This window comes from Oryx dammah, unplaced genomic scaffold (assembly GCF_014754425.2).
Source record: "Oryx dammah isolate SB20612 unplaced genomic scaffold, SCBI_Odam_1.1 HiC_scaffold_13, whole genome shotgun sequence".
Classification (NCBI taxonomy): domain Eukaryota; kingdom Metazoa; phylum Chordata; class Mammalia; order Artiodactyla; family Bovidae; genus Oryx; species Oryx dammah.
This window is the reverse complement of record NW_024070197.1, coordinates 5,544,190-5,563,655: the sequence shown is the minus strand read 5'-3', so window position 1 is coordinate 5,563,655 and position 19,466 is coordinate 5,544,190. Positions and strand designations below refer to the sequence as shown.

At 45.1% G+C, this 19,466-nt stretch overlaps 1 protein-coding gene and 1 long non-coding RNA gene across 2 annotated transcripts in view; both read right to left on the bottom strand.

Annotated features, from left to right (window-relative positions):
• LOC120871946 (zinc finger protein 420-like) overlaps positions 1-19,466 on the bottom strand; it is a 719,570-nt gene that overhangs the window by 67,722 nt on the left and 632,382 nt on the right. The window lies entirely within an intron of this gene.
• LOC120872091 overlaps positions 7,870-19,466 on the bottom strand; it is a 36,730-nt gene continuing 25,133 nt past the window's right edge. The window contains exon 4 of the long non-coding RNA XR_005723171.1: positions 7,870-8,343. This is a non-coding gene — a long non-coding RNA (uncharacterized LOC120872091). The remainder of the gene's footprint in view (positions 8,344-19,466) is intronic.

Sequence of the window (19,466 nt, the reverse complement as noted above, 5' to 3'; positions counted from 1 at the left end):
CACCAGGCTCCTCCGTCCATGGGGTTTTCCAGGCAAGAGTGCTGGAGTGGGGCGCCATCGCTCACTGGCAGGTGATTCTTTATCACTAGCACCACCTGGGGAGCCCGATCTTTCCTTATATCCTGAGATTCAATGGCCCCTCCCTAACGAAATCCCTCGGCCATCAAAGTTTAGCACCATGTTCCTTCTAGGTTGAAAGACCCTTATGAAATTTCATCTGGATCAACACACTCTCCATACATTCAGTAATAATCCACCCATCGTGCTATGCAATCCCCAGAAAGATTCCAAGGTTTAACAACTCATGCATTTACGATGGAATAATACACATGAAGGTGCCCGAGCAGCAAACAGGATTCAAGACATCTTCTTATTAGTCAGGGTGACCTCAGCCAGCCCCCAAAACTGTCATCTCCAAACTCTAATAATAAAAAGAAGATGTGTATGCTGATGCACATGTACCAGTGAGACTTCAACAACCTCCAAAGATACACTCCAAGGTCTTTTTTTCCTTCCAAATCCATCAGAAACCTTCATTACAACTCAAAATAACAGAAAATACTAAAAGTAACCAACAATATCATCTCTGGGATTTTACCAACAGTTATTTTAAGGTTTCATAGTGATTCTTGCTCTTCCAAAAGACATCACAAAATCCACTCCATGGAGTTGATGCTGTGGGGAACCTTCTGGATCCCACCTCCAGGGCCAATGCATCCATCCCTCCCTGTGGGCTCAGCTCAGGCCTTGATTCTAACATATTGCTGGGTGACAGTCCTCTTCCCAATTCCACTTCCTTCCTTCCTTCCTCCACAGGTGTGATCATGACCTTCCCAATCAACCAACACACACAAACCTCAGTCACAGCATCTGTGTCCCAGGGAAACTGAGCTAAGACACTGTGGCATGCCCACCCTTCCAGGCAACCCACAATTAGCCATGAGCCCACATCCAGGTCCTCCAGTCAAAACTGAGACCACCCTTGTCAACAGTTCCACACAACGTGATCCCACAACTGTTGCAGGGAAGAGCCAATTCTGATTCCAAGTTGGAAGGTTTCTTTGCCTTGCCTCTCACTGCTGTGGTTATTGTAATCATCCATAATGGCTGGCCTCAGAGGACCCTACCTCTTGGTCTGACTGTTAAGCTAAAGTGCCTTTGTTGAGCTCACAGGGAGATACTCTGACCTCCCAACCTGTGAATGGCTGCAGGAAAGAAGAGATGAACACAGAAGGCTGGCTGTCCCTGAGAGGTACTGCAAGACTGATGGCCCTTTACTGATGGCCCTTTTTACCTTACTTCCCCACTGCCTCTCCCTCTCAATCCTCCCTTCTGACTTTATTTCCTCACTGCTTCTTTCTCTAGTTTCATAAAAGAATCTGGCATTCAGACACCAACAAGATGGCTATTTTGAGATATTAGCCATCTTCTTGGTCAGCGGGTTTTCAAATGAAGCCCCATAGTTTGCCTCAAGAAGTCATCTCCCTGAAGCACTGGCCTCTCTCGCAGGCAGCAGAGTGAGCTTGAACTGGGTCACACCACTATGCTTGCAACACACACATACACCATTCATAGGGCTCATCCAGAGGCTGAAACCTGCCTCCTCTCACAACTCTCCTAGACCCCCGATAGCTTCCTCTCCACTTTCCCACATTTTTTCACCATTTTTCTGTGCTCTTTGAGCAACAGGACTAAACAGTAGAGACCACTGGGCCCAGGCCACACACAAGCCGCAAATGCAAGGGCTGGGCACTTAGTATGGAGACCAAGAAACTGGCCTTCCTGGGAAAACATGCCTGGAACTGGGGCTATCACAAAATTTTAAAGGTCCTTGAGATATGGCTCAACTGAGCTCAGGGAAGAAGTCACAGAGAAAGGCCCAAATCTCACTGCTGCCTGTTGTCCCTGACTGATGTAATTGGAAGATACCCCAGCTCTTTAAGGAAGTGGGGCCTCCTTCATAGTCCCTTAGATTCCAAAGCTTCTGGCCACTCTAACCACAGTAAAATCAGTATCCCCCACTCTGAGTAGATAAACCACTGAAAGCAATGCGTTTCCCCACTACAGCCCTCATCATGAAGTCTCCCATTAACAGGATTACCAATCCTCACAGGCTTCCATTTTTAAGATCTTATTATCCAATCAGCCCACATGTTGCACATCAAGACCCGAGCCTATTAATAACCCTGACTCTACATCCCACACAGCTGTGTACAGAACTCCTGTCACTGGCTTCACAATTCTAGGACAACCTCCCTTCTCTGATTAATTTTAATTAATGAAACAACCCACTCCTACTCAACTCTATCAAAGGCCTGTTAGCTAGAAGCATTTTCAACCAATTTTTAATCTCTGACAATATTCCACCAGCAACATTCCCACAAATAACCAGGCCTCATTACTTGACGCTAACTGCTTCTTGATCATCTGCCCCACATAATCATCTTAGGTTTAGTGGAGCACTGACAGTCAACCTTGATGCACAAAATCTAAAATTATCCCTCAAATGTCTTCAGATTCTCTGATATCGTAAGGTATTTTCCCACTATTATACACCACTTTCCACTTCACTTGTCAGCAGCCCATAATTCAGCAAAATCCACACTGGGTCTCACTGACTGGAAAACTACCAACCAAAACTCACTTCTTTAATTCAAATAAAACACTAGTATCAGACCAAAGAGGCTTTCCAGGTGGCTCAGTGGTAACAATCCTCCTGCCAATGGAGATGCAAGAGATGGGGGTTTTATCCCTGAGTCAGAAGATCCCCAGGATTAGGAAATGGCAACCCACTCCAGTATTCTTGCCTGGGAAATCCCATGGACACAGGAGCCTGGCGGGCTACACTCCATGGGGTCTCAAAGAGTTGGAAATGTCTGAGCATAAAGACTATTTTATATTTTTCTTTGATTCTAGAGCTCATACCCATCACTGAAAATAATCTCCTAAAATGAAGAGTCTCTGTAGTCAATTTATTACCCTGGTCATATAAACCAGAAAAGGACAGTAATACGCCTCCCTAACACTCGAGAAGGAACTCCAGCTCCACCACCAGTTGCAAAGATGAAATTCTAAGCTAGTTCCTACAAGTGTTTTGGTATATTTACAAAATTATCAAGTGCCATGTCTCAATGATAATCACTTTCCCTCTGTAAATTACTATATATTTCATGCACGATATATGTTACCTCAGGATTTTACACTGAAAGGAAATTAGACCACAGGCCTCTCAAGGTAACAACTGAATTTACTTGGGGAGGAAAGGCTGGGGGATTAGGAAGGTCCGAAGTGACCCGCGACCACAGATATAGAGTAGAGGGGACCCTATGGGCGGAGCTTAACAAGACTGAAAAGCTAAAAACAGTACCTCACTATTCCCAGGGAGCCCACATCTACCAAGTCTTGGCTTCAGGAATTGCTGTAAACTCACGTCCTTCAAGTGGAGACACCAGAGACTCTCAAGCGTAAGGTTCCAGAGGAAAGGGCCAATGAGGGGCGGAGCCTAGGACACACGCCTGCGTCTGGAAGTGTATCCAGATGTGTGTCTGAACGTGAAAGTACACTCTGAGGGGGAAGCAGGATTGAGGAAAAGCATGCACCATAGTGTGCTTTGGACATTCTGGCCTTGGTATTTCAGGACGGGTCTCTTGGGTCCATCCACCTCTTCAGCAAGTCCAGAGAAGTTTGGCGGAGTCTCTCCTGGTTTTTAGATCTCCCAGTTATTGATTGATGACCCCCATTTTGTTTGGCAGTGTTTTAACATACATAGCGCCCAGTTAAAAGACACTGAGTAGAACTTTCCTGGTGGTCCAGTGGTAAATAATCTACCTGCCAATGCATAGGACCCGGGTTTGATCCCTGGTCTGGGAGGATACCACGTGCCTCAGAGCAACTAAACCTGTGCAACACAAGTACTGAGCCTGTGCTCTAAAGCCTGTGCTCTGCAACAACAGTACCCACAGCAATGAGAAGCCTGCACACAGGTAACTAGAAACTCACTTCTCCTTGCTACAGCTAGAGAAAGCCCACGTGCATCAAAAAGAGGCTCAGCACAGCCAAAAAAAAAAAAACACACAAAACTGAGTCCTCTGGACTGACCAAAAGAAGCATCAAAATGCCAGTCTCCAACCATACCCCAGCCAAGTTTCTGTGGAGAATTCATAGCCCGATTGCTGCTGCAAAAAGAGAAAGAAGCCAGCACAATGAAGACTTGGCATAGCCAAAAATGAATTTTACAGATTATTAAAGAGAGAAAAAACTTTTAATGAGAAATGAATTCTTCTTTATAAAAGTTTCTGTTCCATGCTTAGGATGACAAAGCTTCAAATACTTCTATGAGAAAAACTTGTTTACATCATAATATGTAATACTTAAGTCAGTACTTCAATGTAATGGAATGTCAAATTATTATACACTTCATGCTAATTAAGCAATTAATTCTTGTTGAAAATTTTTAATATATTTTCTCTAATTTCTTTGTTGTCTGTTTTTGAAAGATCTGTCAGTTGTGGACAACAAATCACATTGTAAAATATAAAGTCTTAAGACATTAGAATTTATTTTCACCAAAATTTTCAACTTGGCACTGTGTCCAGGTCAATCAATTGTACATTGCTGTACCAATGTCTGCTGTACCAGTGGAAAAGTGGAAGGGGTGGCATAGAAGGGCTTCTTGGCCAAGTATTGGGTTGGTCAAAATGTTTGCTGGATTTTTCATAAGATGTTATGTGTATTATCTGACTGAACTCAGGTGCTAAAGGAACTGTCTTTCTTTACATTTACAGGGCACATACTATGTTCCCTGTCATTGTCGACATGCATTTTAATGTTACAAAAGTCTCAAAGTAACCCACTGACTTATGTATTTGTTAGTGTAAGGCAGGAAAGAAATGTAAATTAAACATTAAATCTGGGTCATAACGTGGATAGAAAAAGTAACGCTAAGGAAAAACTATTGAAAAAAAAAAGAAATAGGATGGCAGGATTTAAGAGATTAGCACTGAAACATATATGTTCAGTTCAGTTCAGTTCAGTCGCTCAGTCCTGTCCGATTCTTTGCAACCCCATGAATCGCAGCACTCCAGGCCTCCCTGTCCATCACCAACTCCTGGAGTTCACTCAGACTCACGTCTATAGAGTCAGTGATGCCATCCAGCCATCTCAGCCTCTGTCATCCCCTTCCCCTCCTGCCCCCAATCCCTCCCAGCATCAGAGTCTTTTCCAATGAGTCAACTCTTCGCATATTACCATATGTAAAAGAGCCAGTTGGAGTTTGATGTATGAGCAAGTGCCCTGGGACAATCTGGAGGAATACCGTGGTGAGAGAGGTGGGTTCAGGAGGGAGGGGACAAATGTACGCCTATGGCCTATTCATGTTGATGTACAGCAAAAACCATCACAATATTGAAAAAAAAAAAATTAAGTGATGATGAGTTAGGCCTGAACACAGAATCAAAGCTTTCCCACACCTAATACATATGTGTAGTTTTCCTCCAGTTTGAATTTTCTGAGGGTCAAAAAGTTTATATATTTTACCACATTCTGTACATGTCTAAGTTTTCACTGCCATATGGTGTCGGGGTCCAGCCCCAGTGGATCCAGGGAATTCGAAGTGGGGACAGAGTTGGCAATTAAAGAGAGATTAATTAGAAATTTAAAGAGAGATTAGGGAAGAATAATGTAGTGAAAAAATAGAGGAGAAAAAGAGGCTGGCATTCCTTGGCTTACACAAAGAGCTAATAAAGTCTCAGACAAGAGGCTTGCTCTGTTCACGTAGGCAACCGGCACCCACTTGAATAGTGGTGGGTACCCTGCCTTGGGCTTCCTCTTGCGTGGGTCTTAGAAGCCCGGGCAGAAATGTGAACTCAGAGAGCCTTTGTGTTCCAAGTGATCAGCCTGAAAAAGAGAGGGAGGGAGAGGGAGAAAGAAAGAGAGAGTCAACACGGGGGAGGCCAAGCTTGTGCAAAAACCTGATAAATTTATTTTCAAAAGGTGCTTATAATATGGATTCTCAGATGATCTGCAACATCATTCTTTGTGACTGAAGGGTTTGCCACATAATACCATTTATGTGGTTTCTCTCCTGTATGAGCTGCCTAATGGGAAGTTCAGGCTGAACATGCCCTAGAAACTGCCACATTCATTTCACTTTTATCTTTTCTATGCAGTATGAATTCTCTGAATTATAAGGCCTGAACGCTGACAAAAGGCTTTGTCACACTCACGATAGTTGCACTAACATGTTTCTCACAACTGTCACATTTCTAATGTTTCTCTCTAGTATGAATTCTCTGATGGTTTCTAAGTTTGTCATTTCAAATAAAGCACCGGCCATATACATCATATTTATATGGTTTCTCTCCTGTCTGACCTGCTTGATGATGAGTTATGGATGACTGTACCTAAGTGGTTTGTCACAATTTTTATATTTGTAAGGTTCTCTCCAGTATGAATTCTCTGATGAACTGCAAGGTTTGCATTCACATTGAAAGCCCTGTCACATATACCTCATTTATATGGTTTCTCTCCAGTATGAACTCTCTGATGAATACCAAGTTTTCCAGTATGACTAAACGCCTTGCCACACACATCACATTTGGGTGGTTTCTCTCCAGCATGAAGTCTCCGATGAACAGTAAGGTTGGCAGTATGACTAAATGCCTTGTCACATACATTGCATTTGTATGGCTTCTCTCCAGTATGAATTCTCTGATGAAGTTCAAGTCTTGTAGTTTGATTAAAGGCCTTGCCACATGCATCACATTTATATGGTTTCTCTCCAGTATGAATTATCTGGTGAACTGCAAGTCCTGTAGTTTGACTAAAGGCCTTGCCACACACGTCACATTTATATGATTTCTTTCCAGTATGACACTCCGATGAACAGCAAAGTTTGAACTTACTCTGAAAGCCTTGCCACATATATCACATTTATATGGTTTCCCTCCAGTATGAAGTCTCCGATGAACAGTAAGGTTTCCAGCACGACTAAATGCCTTTCCACACACATCGCATTTATAAGGTTTCTCTCCAGTATGAATTCTCTGATGAAGTCCAAGTTTTGCAGTCTGATTAAAGGCCTTGCCACATACATCACATTTATATGGTTTCTTTCCAGTATGAACTCTCTGATGAACAGCAAGGCTTAAACTTATACTGAAAGCCTTGGCACATGTACCACAATTACATGGTTTCTCTCCAGTATGAACTCTCTGATGAACAGCAAGGTTCCCAGTATGACTAAATGGCTTGCCACACACATCACATTTATATGGTTTCTCTTCAGTATGAACTCTCCAATGAACAGCAAGGTTTACAGTTTGACTAAAGGCTCTGCCACAAATATGATATTTATGTGGTTTCTCTCCCATATGGAATCTCTGATGAACTGCAAGTTTTGCAGCTTCATTAAAGGCCATGCCACATATATCACATTTATGTGCTTTCACTCCAGTATGAAGACTCTGATGAACAGTAAGGTTTGCAGTATGACTAAACGCCTTGTCACATACATTGCATTTGTAAGGCTTCTTTCCAGTATGAATTTGCTGATGAACTGCAAGGTTTGAAGTTTGACTAAAGGCCTTGCCACATACATCACATTTATATGCTTTCTCTCTTATATGATATCTCCAATGAATTACAAATTTTGCAGCTTGATTAAAGGCCTTGCTACACATATCACATTTATGTGGTTTTTCTCAAGTATGAATTCTCCAATGTACTGCAAGTTTTGTAGTTTGATTAAAAGCCTTGTCGCACACGTCCCATTTATATGGTTTTCGTCCTAGATGGATTCTTTGATGTCTAGTGAGTTCTGAGTCCTGAAGAAAGGTTATGTCACACTCATTACATTTTTCAGGCCTTTTCTTTTGCGTTTCATGGTCTGGTAACAGTTCTGAAGGGTGCATAACAGCATTCTCATGTTTATGAGAGAAGCCTTTGCAGACATTACGAGTTCTCTGAGATGATAAACCTGAGGCGCTGATGTTTGTCACAACTTGACTACATTCAAAAATTATCCCTTCAGATTGTACCATCTGCAATTCATCCTGAAAGCTTGATCCGTGCCTTTCAAAAGGTCCATTTCCTGCATCACTTCTACTATGATGATCTCTTCCATCAGTGAGATTTTGTTATGGGATGTAGACATTCCTTTGTCATTTCTTTCATCATCTGTCCACAGACAATCAAAGTCATGTATATTTTCCTGGATCTTCCTGAGGCGAAAATCTTTGATTTCAAGGCTTTCAGCTCTTCCAAATATCACTCTTTGAAAAATTTCCCCTTTCCCACTGTTTGCTTTTGCTGGTAATTTCTTGGTCATATGTATATGAGACATATCTACAAGACATAAAGAACCACAGGTATTCTATTAATTATAATTCATAAATAAATTATTTCTTGTCAAACACATAATATTATACCAAAAGTCCTATCCATCCTGAACAGAATTATGAATCTTCGTAATGATGATCTTAAAACTATAGAACACTAAAGGAATATAACTCTTTAAAAAAGAGTGATTATATGTAATTCAAATTAACTTTAGGGTAGTGTAGTTTCAAATACAATCGGAAAACATTCATTTTATGCAAACTCACGTCAGTTCGCAAAGAAAACATTTTCTCACCATGACCTCAAAGCTCATCTTACTTTGTACTAAACACACTGCTGTCTCATAATTCAGGAGAAACTAATGGTATATTGTACAGACTTTATGCACACCTAAACATATTTAAAAGATAAAGAACATACAGGACTAGAGAGGTGACTCAGTGGTAAAGAAACTGCCTGCCAATGCAGAAGACACGGCACAGGGGGATACAATCCTTCAGTAGGAAAGATCCCCTGGAGCAGGAAATCCCAACCCAGTGCACTATTCTTGCCTGAAAAAAATTCCATGGAGAGGAAAGCTTGGTGGGCTTCAGTTCATGAGATCACAAAGAGTCAGACAGGACTGAGCAACTGAGCAAACAAGAATCAATCAGGCAATACATTGGAATGGTAAACAGTGCAAAAGAAGCATTCTAATGAATAGTGTAAAAGATAAATGGCAGTTAGTAACTGTTCCACAAATACTGCATTGAGAAAATAAAGAATTCTGTAAACCATATATATATATTTGCTGGACCATGTGGCTTATGAGATCTTGATTCCCTGACCATGGATTAAATCCAAGCTCGCTGCAGTGAAACTACTGAATCCTATCCACTGGACTGTCAGGGAATTCCCTAAAATAATTTTAAAAATTAAAAAAAAAACAAACCACTTTTCTAAATACCTCTTAGAAATCTATCAGTAGATAGACATATAGGCATTTTATGACTATTAATAAGAACCATTAATAAGTGGTTCATGTAAGTTCTGTTGTGTAATACAAAAAGACCGTCATTTTTTAAAAAACAAAAAAAAAAGTGAAACATTCTCTGCTTACACAATAATCATTCAATACATCAACTCCCTATCTACACAGTAACCTAAACTCACCCAGTTATTGGCTCCAAGATATATGTAAAGAAACAAGCTTTGGGGCTTCCCTTGTGGCTCAGAGGTAAAGAATCCGCCTGCTAATGCAAGGCACACAGGTTTGATCCCTGATCCGGGAAATCCCCACATGCCTGAGAACAACTAAGCCTGTAGGCTACAAGTGATGATTCTGTGCTCTAGAGCTGGGGAGTCACAACTACTGCGCAAACACACAGAGACCACGCATTGCAACAGGAGAATCCACTAGAATGAGAAGTTCATGCACTGTAATTAGAGGGTAGCCCTTGCTCGCTGCAAATAGAGAAAAGCCCCTGAAGCAACAAAGACCCAGTGCAGCCATAAACAAATAAATTTTAAATAAATCTTTAACATACTATTATGAAGATAAAGGAATGTGATTGGAAAACCTAGTTAACTAGAGTCAGATGAAGAACCTAAGCTACTCCATTTGGTTAAAAGAGAAACTCTATTTTGTAAGGTTCCAGGAAAAGAGCCTTTGGAAATCCCCTGACCTCACCCCACCACCCACGAGCCAATCAGACCCCAGACCAAAATCTCCTGACTTAACGCTCAGGAACTTTTGGTCTACCTAGACAATAGGGACCAATCAAGAACCAACACACAACTCTTCGAAAGAAAGTGACCAATCAGACGTCCCCCTACCTCGAAATCCTTTTTTTCCATGTATAATCCCTATATAAGCAATGTAATCCAAAACCCGGGGCTCCTCCCTATAGCCACTGCATCGGTAACAGTGGGAGCCACAGCTCGAGCTTGGTAGTAAAAACTCTCTTGCTTTTGCATCGGATTTCGGCTCCCAGGTGGTCGTTGGGAGATTTCGCGACTTGGGCATAATATTTGGGGGCTCATCCAGGATCTCCCACCGGCTTCCTGGGAAGACCGATCCGGAGAGTCATCTGCAGCCGGTAAGCTTTTTTCTGTCTTTGTTTTCGTTTCTGACAGGCCCTATTTTCTGAGACCAGTATATGACTCAGGCGGATGTGCCGACGGGTCACCATTGGGGGGGTCATTGGGAGACGTCCCCGACTCTCGGAGGGGACGGAGTGCCCTTGTTCTCTGTAGACGATAGCGGGTCGCTCCCACTGAACGGCCGGAGGCCGTCATCTTTCAGTTTTGCCTCCGGACTCCTGGAGGTGTATTTCTCCTCTCTGTCTCTCTGTGTGGCTGTTCGTATTGTCTGTGTTACTTTACCAACATCTGACTGATCCAGGGACGATGGGGCAACACCATTCTAGCCCCACACCTCTATCCTTGGTTACTGATCATTTTAAGGAGGTTAAGATGCACGCTCATGACCTCAGTGTAGAAATTAAAAGAAATAAATTAATCACTTTTTGCAGCACAGAATGGCCAACTTTCCATGTAGGCTGGCCCTCAGAAGGCACCTTTGACTTGAGAACTGTACACCGAGTCTGGGATATCATCTTCCGACCACGGATCGGACACCCTGACCAAGTTCCCTATATCATAGTATGGGAAAATATCATATTGCGCCCCCTTCCTTGGGTAAAACCTTTTTTGCCTCAACAGGGATTTTCTACCACTCAGGTGTTGGTGACACGTGTAGGAAAGAACCTGAAGAATCCCAAGGAGCCTGAACTAACGGTTCTGCTATACCCTATCTTGCAGGGGGGAACAGAAGAAGAACTTCTCTTTCCTCCCCCTTACCAATCCCCCAAACCGCCACTGGCCCCGTCATCCCTTCACCCAGGGATGAAACACGGGGCGGGGGGACACTAAATACTCGCCATCGGCGAGCTAGATCCCCGGAGGGGCCAGCAGACTCAACCGTTGCCCTCCACTTATGGGTGGTTGACCCCCCGATGAGGAAGGAAACCAATCTCATCAATATTGGCTCTTTTCTACTAGTGACCTATATAACTGGAGATCCCAAAATGCTAAGTCCTCTGACAACCCTAGAGATTTAACCAATCTTCTAGAAACTGCTTTTTACTCATCAGCCCACCTGGGACGACTGCCAACAGCTGCTCTGCTCCAGATTCTCTTCACCATAGTAAAGAGAGAAAGAATACAGAATGAACCCTGTAAAAGGGTCCCAGGGGCAAATGGAGAACCCACCACTAATATAGATGAAATTAACACCTCTTTTCCTTTATCCCGACCTGACTGGGATTACAATACGGCACAAGGTAAGGAGAGGCTCCAGGTCTACCGCCAGACTCTCTTTGGAGGCGCTTAAGGCAGCTGCAAGGAATCCTATTAACCTAGCTAGAGTGGGAGATGTTCAGCAGGGCCCCACCGAGAGTCCAGCAGCCTTCCTGGAGAGGCTGATGGAGGCCTTTAGACAATACACCCCCATGGATCCAGAAGCAGAAGGCACTCAGGCTGCTTTGATAATGCATTTTGTCAACCAGGCGGCTCCTGACATTAGGAAGAAGTTACAAAAACTAGAACGCCTGGGTGAAAAGAGTATCCAGGATTTAATAACAGTAGCAGAAAGAGTCTACAACACCCGAGAAACCCCCGAGGAAAAACAAGCCAAAGCAGCAGATCGCCAAACCCGTAACATGGCATGCATCCTGCTGGCTGCAACAGTTTCTGACTCGGAAGAAAGGGAGCGCCAGTTTCGCCGCCTGGCGGCTGAAGGTAAAAGCCATCCCCTTACGTGACCAACATTAGGAAAGAACCAATGTGCATATTGTAAAGAGGAAGGACATTGGGCCAAGGGATGCCCTAAGAAAAAGAAGGGACCACGAAAGACCCCCATCCTGGCCGTCAAAGAACTGAGCGATTAGGGAGGACAAGGTTCAGTGCCCCTCCCCAAACCCAGGGTAACCCTAAGAGTGGAGGGGACACCAATTGACTTCCTTGTTGATACAGGGGCTCCATATTCGGTTTTGCTAGAGCCCCAGGGAAAACTGGCTGGAAAGACCTCTTGGGTGCAGGGGGCTACCGGAATGAAACAATACCAATGTACTACCCGAAGATCAGTGGACTTGGGTGCGGGCCGGGTATCCCACTCTTTCATGGTCATTCCGGAATGCCCCTTCCCGCTGTTGGGAAGAGACCTGTTGACCAAAATGGGGGCCCAGATTGATTTCCTCCTGGGAAAAACTAAAATATTTCACCAGGCAGGCAGACCAATCCAAGTACTGACCATTCAATTAGAAGATGAATATCGGTTGCACCAGAAACCTATACTGCCCCCGGTAGACACTCAAAGATGGCTAGATGAATTCCCCGAGGCGTGGGCCAAGACAGGAGGAACCGGTTTTGCTAGACACCACCCTCCTGTATATGTAGATCTCAAGCCAGGGGCCGACCTCGTCCGGGTCCGACAATACCCCATGACCCTGGAGGTCTGACAGGGGATCACCCCCCATATCCGCAGGCTCCTAGCCCAGAAAATCTTGAGACCCTGCCAGTCGGCCTGGAACACCCCCTTGCTCCCTGTTAAAAAACCAAATTCTTGTGACTATCGGTCAGTGCAGGATTTACAAAAAGTCAACCACTGAGTTTTAGATATTCACCCTACTGTGCCGAACCCATACAACCTCCTGAGCTCTCTCCCACCGGACCATCACTGGTATACGGTCTTAGATTTAAAGGACGCTTTCTTCAGCCTTCCCCTGGCGTCCAAGAGCCAGGACCTTTTATTTTTTTTGCTTTTGAATGGTCTGACCCGAAAGAAGGAATCAACGGTCAGCTGACCTGGACCCGGCTGCCACAGGGATATAAGAATCCTCCCACCATCTTCGATGAGGCCCTCCATGAGGATCTGGGTGAGCTCAGACAACAACACCCCCAACTAACCTTGTTACAATATGTAGATGACCTCTTAATTGCAGCAAAGGACCAACAGACTTGCCTTATGGGTACCCGAGAACTATTGCAGACCCTTGGAAAATTAGGGTACTGAGCCTCAGCCAAAAAGGCTCAGATATGCCAACCAGAGGTCACCTACTTAGGGTATGTATTAAAGGAAGGACAGAGATGGCTGTCAGAGGCACGAAAGGAGATGGTACTCAAAATCCCTACCCCAGATTCACCTCGAAGGGTGAGAGAATTTTTGGGGTCTGCTGGGTTCTGCCGTCTTTGGATCCCAAATTATGTGGAACTGGCTAAACCCTTATATGAAGCCACAAAAAGTACCACCCCTTTCAGTTGGACGGAGCAGATGGAGACCGCTTTCAAGACTATTAAAACGGCCCTGCTGTCAGCCCCCACCCTAGGGTTGCCTGACGTTACAAAACCCTTTCTCCTGTATGTAGATGAAAAACAAGGAGTGGCAAAAGGGGTACTGATGCAGCATCTGGGACTTGGAAGCGGCCGGTGGCTTACTTGTCTAAACGCCTCGACCCTGTGGCGTCAGGCTGGCCCCCGTGCCTTCACATGATTGCAGCAGTGGCCCTAATGGTCAAGGATGCAGATAAACTGACGCTGGGGCAAGAGTTGCATATCACCGCTCCCCATGCCATTGAGGGCATCCTAAAACAACCCCCAGATAGGTGGATCAGCAACGCTCGGCTGACCCACTACCAGGGACTGCTGCTAAACCCCTCCAGAATCATCTTTCTGCAGCCTACTGCTCTCAATCCGGCTACACTGCTTCCTAACCTGGATTTTGAAGCCCCAGAGGAGCCTGGTGGGCTACATCCATGGGGCACAGACAGTAGGACACGACTTTCACTTTTCAGATAGAGATATAAATGCAGATGCAGGTGTAAATATAGATTGGAGTTTTTGTTGTTCAGTCGCTCAGTCGTGTCTGACCTTTGTGACCCCACAGACTGCAGCATGCCAGGTTTCTGTCCTTCAGCAACTCCCGGAGATAGATAGATACAGATACTCTTGATGACAGTGAAGGAGGAGAGTGAAAAAGTTGGCTTAAAACTCAACATTCAGAAAACTAAGATCATGGCATCTGGTGCCATCACTTCATGGCAAATAGATGGGGAAACAGTGGAAACAGTGTCAGACTTTATTATTATTATTATTATTGGCTCCAAAATCACTGCAGATGGTGACTGCAGCCATGAGATTAAAAGACACTTACTCCTTGGAAGAAAAGTTATGACCAACCTAGACAGCATATTAAAAAGCAGAGACATTACCAACTAAGTTTTGTCTAGTCAAAGCTATGGTTTTTCCAGTAGTCAGGTATGGATGTGAGAGTTGGACTATGAAGAAAGCTGAACATCAAAGAATTGATGCTTTTGAACTGTGGTATTAGAGAAGACTCTTGAGAGTCCCTTGCACTGCAAGGAGATCCAACCAGTCAATCCTAAAGGAAATTGGTCCTGAATATTCATTGGAAGGACTAATGCTAAAGCTGAAACTCCAATACTTAGCCACTGATGCAAAGAACTGATTCACTTGAAAAGACCCTGATGCTGGGAAAGATTGAAGGCAGGAGGAGAATAGGATGACAGAAGATGAGATGGTTGGATGGCATCACCAAATCTAAGGACATGAGTTTGAGTAGGTTCTAGGATTTGGTGATGGACAGGGAAGCCTGGCATGCTGCAGTCCATGGGGTTGCAAAGAGTGGGACACAACTGAGCAACTGAACTGAACTGATAGATACAGATATAGATGGGGCCTTCCCAGGTGGCTCTAGTGGTAAAGAGTCCATTTGCAATTGCAGAAGAAGTAAGAGATAGGTGTTAAATCCCTGGGTTGGGAAGTTCCCCTGAAGAAAGGATAGCCTGCCCACTCCAGTATTCTTGCCTGGAGAAGCCCCACAGACAGAGAAGTCTGGTGGGCTTCCAGACCATGGGGTCACAAAGAGTCAGACATGACTGAGTGACTAAGCACAATCCATGACTGCAGCGACATACTAGCCCAGGTACATGGAACGCGAGAGGGGACTTGCAAGATCGCCCTCTAGCGGATGCTGAAGTTACCTGGTATGTGGATGGAAGCAGTTTCGTCGGAGATGGGCTTAGGTACGCAGGGGCAGCCATAACCACGGAAACCCAAATCGTGTGGGTGGAAGCACTACCTCTGGGCACTTCAGCTCAATGGGCTGAACTAATCGCCCTAACAAAAGCCTTCCAGTTGGGGAAGGACAAAAAACTTAACATCATTACCGATAGCTGATGTGCCTTTGCTATTGCCCATATACACGGAGCCATCTACAGAGAGAGAGGCCTCCTCATGGCTGAGGGTAAAACGATCAAAAATAAAGAAGAAATAAAAGCCCTCCTCGTGGCATTATGGCTGCCTAAAAAAACTAGCCATAATACACTGCCCGAGACACCAAAAGTCAGGCACCCTGACCTCAAAGGGAAACAATCTGGCAGACAGAGCAGCCCGAGATGCAGCCCAGGGCACCATGATAGAAGCCACCCTTCAGTTGCCCGACCCCGGGAACCCTGTTCTGCCAGCTTTACCCAACTACTCACCAAGAGACTCAGACTGGATAAAAAGTTTGCCTATGACCAAACAACTGGCCGGGTGGTGGCGGGCAGCAGACAGCTCCCTGATCCTCCTGGAGGAACTAGGAAAGCAGGTGTTACTGAGGATGCATCATGCCACTCACCTGGGAAACTGCAAGATGCAGGACCTGATTAGACATGCCAAGATTACCATGAGAGACATCAGATTGACGATAGAAAATATCATATCAACCTGCAAGGCCTGCCAGCTCACTAACGCTGCCCATCATCCAGCCAACCACAGGTCTAGAGAATGCGGAAGTCAGCCAGGAGCATACTGGGAGGTGGACTTCACTGAGGTAAAACCGGGTAAATATGGATACAAATATCTACTGGTATTCATAGATGCCTACTCAGGGTGGGTAGAAGCTTTCCCCACCAAGGGAGAAACAGCACAGGTGGTGGCCAAAAAGCTGATTGAAGACATCTTGCCATGGTTCAGGTTTCCTGCACAGGTGGGGTCGGACAATGGGCCAGCCTTCGTATCTCAGGTAAGCCAGGGGGTAGCCCGGGCTTTGGGGGCTAGGTGGAAGTTGCATTGTGCTTATAGGCCCCAGAGCTCAGGACAAGTAGAGAGGATGAATAGAACACTCATAGAAACATTAACAAAACTAGTTGCTGAGACTGGCAGAAACTGGATGGCTCTCCTCCCCTTTGCCCTATATTGGGTGTGAAACTCCCCCTACCAACTGGGACTTACCCCCTTCGAAATTATGTATGGGATACCTCCCCCAATAATTCCTAAACTAAAAATAGAGGTGCTAAAAGAGATGGATGATCAAAGATTACTCTTTTGTCTCTGGTCCTTACAATATTCCCATAGGGACACGTGGAAGAGGCTCAAGGCATTATGTGAATCAGGCCCACCACCTGAACCCCACTGCTACCCACCAGGAGACTGGGTGTACGTGCGCTGCCATCGTCAAGAGACCCTAGAGCCCAGGTGGAAAGAGCTCTTCCTAGTTGTCTTGACAACACCCACTGCTCTCAAGGTTGACGGCATATCTACTTGGGTTCACTACACCCACATATGGCCTGCGGACCTGTTCACCCTAAGAGAAGAATTCCTCCCCCAATGGAAGACCAAGCTGGACAAAACAAATCCATTCAAACTCAAGCTACAAAGGCAATAAAAGTACTGTTTATACTGTTGTCTATACGGCTTAGTGCTGCCGCTAACCCTCATCAACCAAGGAACCTGGCTTGGATGATTCTAAGCACAACTAGGGGAGAAGTAATTAACTCCACCTCAGGCATTCATCCCCAAAACACCTGGTGGCAGGACTTGGAATTCGACTTCTGTCTTCTGGCCGTGGGATCTTGGGACATCGGTGAATGGGAGGTAAAGATGTCCGGCAAGCCTGAATGTGGGGCTAGCATTAATAGGTGTAATACTCGGCCCCCCACTAACTCAGGGCCTGAGTGCAGCCACTACATCTAATGGGCAAGCTTACGGGAAACATACTTCTATGTGTGCCCTGGAGGGAGATGGGACCGACCATCAATAACTGCGGGGGGGCTGACAAGTATTATTGTGCCGTTTGGGGATGTGAGTCAATGGGGATGGTCGATTGGGAGCCCCCTGTTCGTGGTGCCTTGATTATCTTGGATCACGTTCCAGGGCCCACTGGGTCAACTGGGGGACATGGAAGGGGGTCCCTCATAACTGGGCCTTGTATGAACTTTTTTTGCAATCCAGTGAAGCTCAAATTCTCAACTGAAGGAAAACAGTTCCCTGGTTGGGAAGCCGGAGAATCCTGGGGCCTCCGGCTATATCAGTCAGGAAATGACAATGGGTTGCTGTTTACCATCAGATTGAAAGCAGGATCCATACAGATCGGCCCAAATCAGGGCATAGGGCCCAATTCAGTCCTAGTGCCACGAGAGCCTACCCACGCCCCCATTCGCCACCGCCCCCCCCCCCCCCCGAGAACCTACCCAAATACCTCCCGGGCCCTACATTACGAATACAAGCAACTCCCCTCAAGTTAGCCTTACGGGACCTAACATTACAGACGATCAGGACCCGTTATTTAATATGATAATCAACACCTATTGGGTCCTAAATTCCAATCGCCTGGACCTGACTAGCAGTTGCTGGTTATGTTATGACATCAAACCCCCCTATTATGAAGGTATAACTGTCCCAGGAGTTTACATTCAAACCAGAGACCACAGAGCTTGCAGATGGCAGCAGAAAGGAGACGCCAGATTAGGCCTTTGCATAGGAAATGTCCCCCAAACCTACCGACATCTCTGCAATTCTATAGATTCTATAGAGACAACCAGGTACTTGGTGCCTCCCCAAGAAAATTGGTGGGCCTGCTCCATGGGCTTAGCCCCTTGTATTCACGGGCAGGTGCTAAATGACTCCAGAGATTTCTGCATATTGGTACTATTAGTCCCCCGACTGTTCTATCACTCCAGTGATGAAATCCTCCCGAAACTAGAAGCTTCACACCAGTCCAAGAGAGAGCCAGTCTCAGCCCTAACCCTCACAGTCCTACTGGGGTTAGGGGCGGCTGGGGCAGGAACTGGGATATCCTCTTTAATAGTGCAGAATCAATACTATTCTAGCCTAAGAGCAGCCATTGATCTTGATATTGAAAGACTAGAAAGCTCAATCAGCCACCTCCAAGAGTCACTGAGTTCTCTGGTGGAAGTGGTATTGCAGAATAAAAGGGGGTTGGATTTGATTTTTCTCCAACAGGGGGCCCTATGTGCTGCATTAGGAGAAGAATGTTGTTTTTATATGAATCACTCGGGGGTAGTCAGGGAATCCCTGGCCAAGATAAGAGAAGGGCTGAGTCAGAGAAAAAGAGAAAGAGAAATGTCTCAAACCTGGTTTGAATCCTGGTTCATTTTATCCCCCTGGTTTGCAACTCTCATATCCTTCTTGGTGGGGCCCCTGATTATCTTGTTACTACTACCCACCTTCGGGCCATGCTTACTAAACAAATTGGTGGCCTTCATTAAAAGCCACCTCAACACGGTGCAGCTCATGGTACTCAGGTCCCAATATGCGGCCCTGCCAACGGTCCCCTTAGTGGGAGACAATATAGAGCTGACCCCAGACCCATGATTGGGTCTGTCCTGGATCCTAGAGAAGGAGGGAATGAAGAACCTAATGCCGGAGTCCAGCCCCAGTGGATCCAGGGAATTCGAAGCAGGGACGGTGTTGGTAAGGAAAAAACTTATTTATTTATTAATATAAGATTAGATTAGGAAGAAACAGTGTAGAAGGAAAATTAAGTGGACAAAAGATGCTGAATAACTTGATTTACGTGGAAAGCCAATAAAGTTCCAGACAAGGAGCTTGCACCATCTACGTTAGCCACCGGCTTCCGTTTGAATATCGGAGCATATCCCGTTTACATTGATTAACATCCTCCCAGGTTAAAAGATAAAGAATATGGAGATCTGGCAGCAATCATTGAGTCAACAGTGAAATCCTGTCACCAATATGATTTTTAGCTCTTTAGAAAAGGCTCTGTATCTTTAAAAGCTTTAAGCTTAGTGCCTCTTGTGGTTGGGGGGCTGAAAGCAATTCACAAG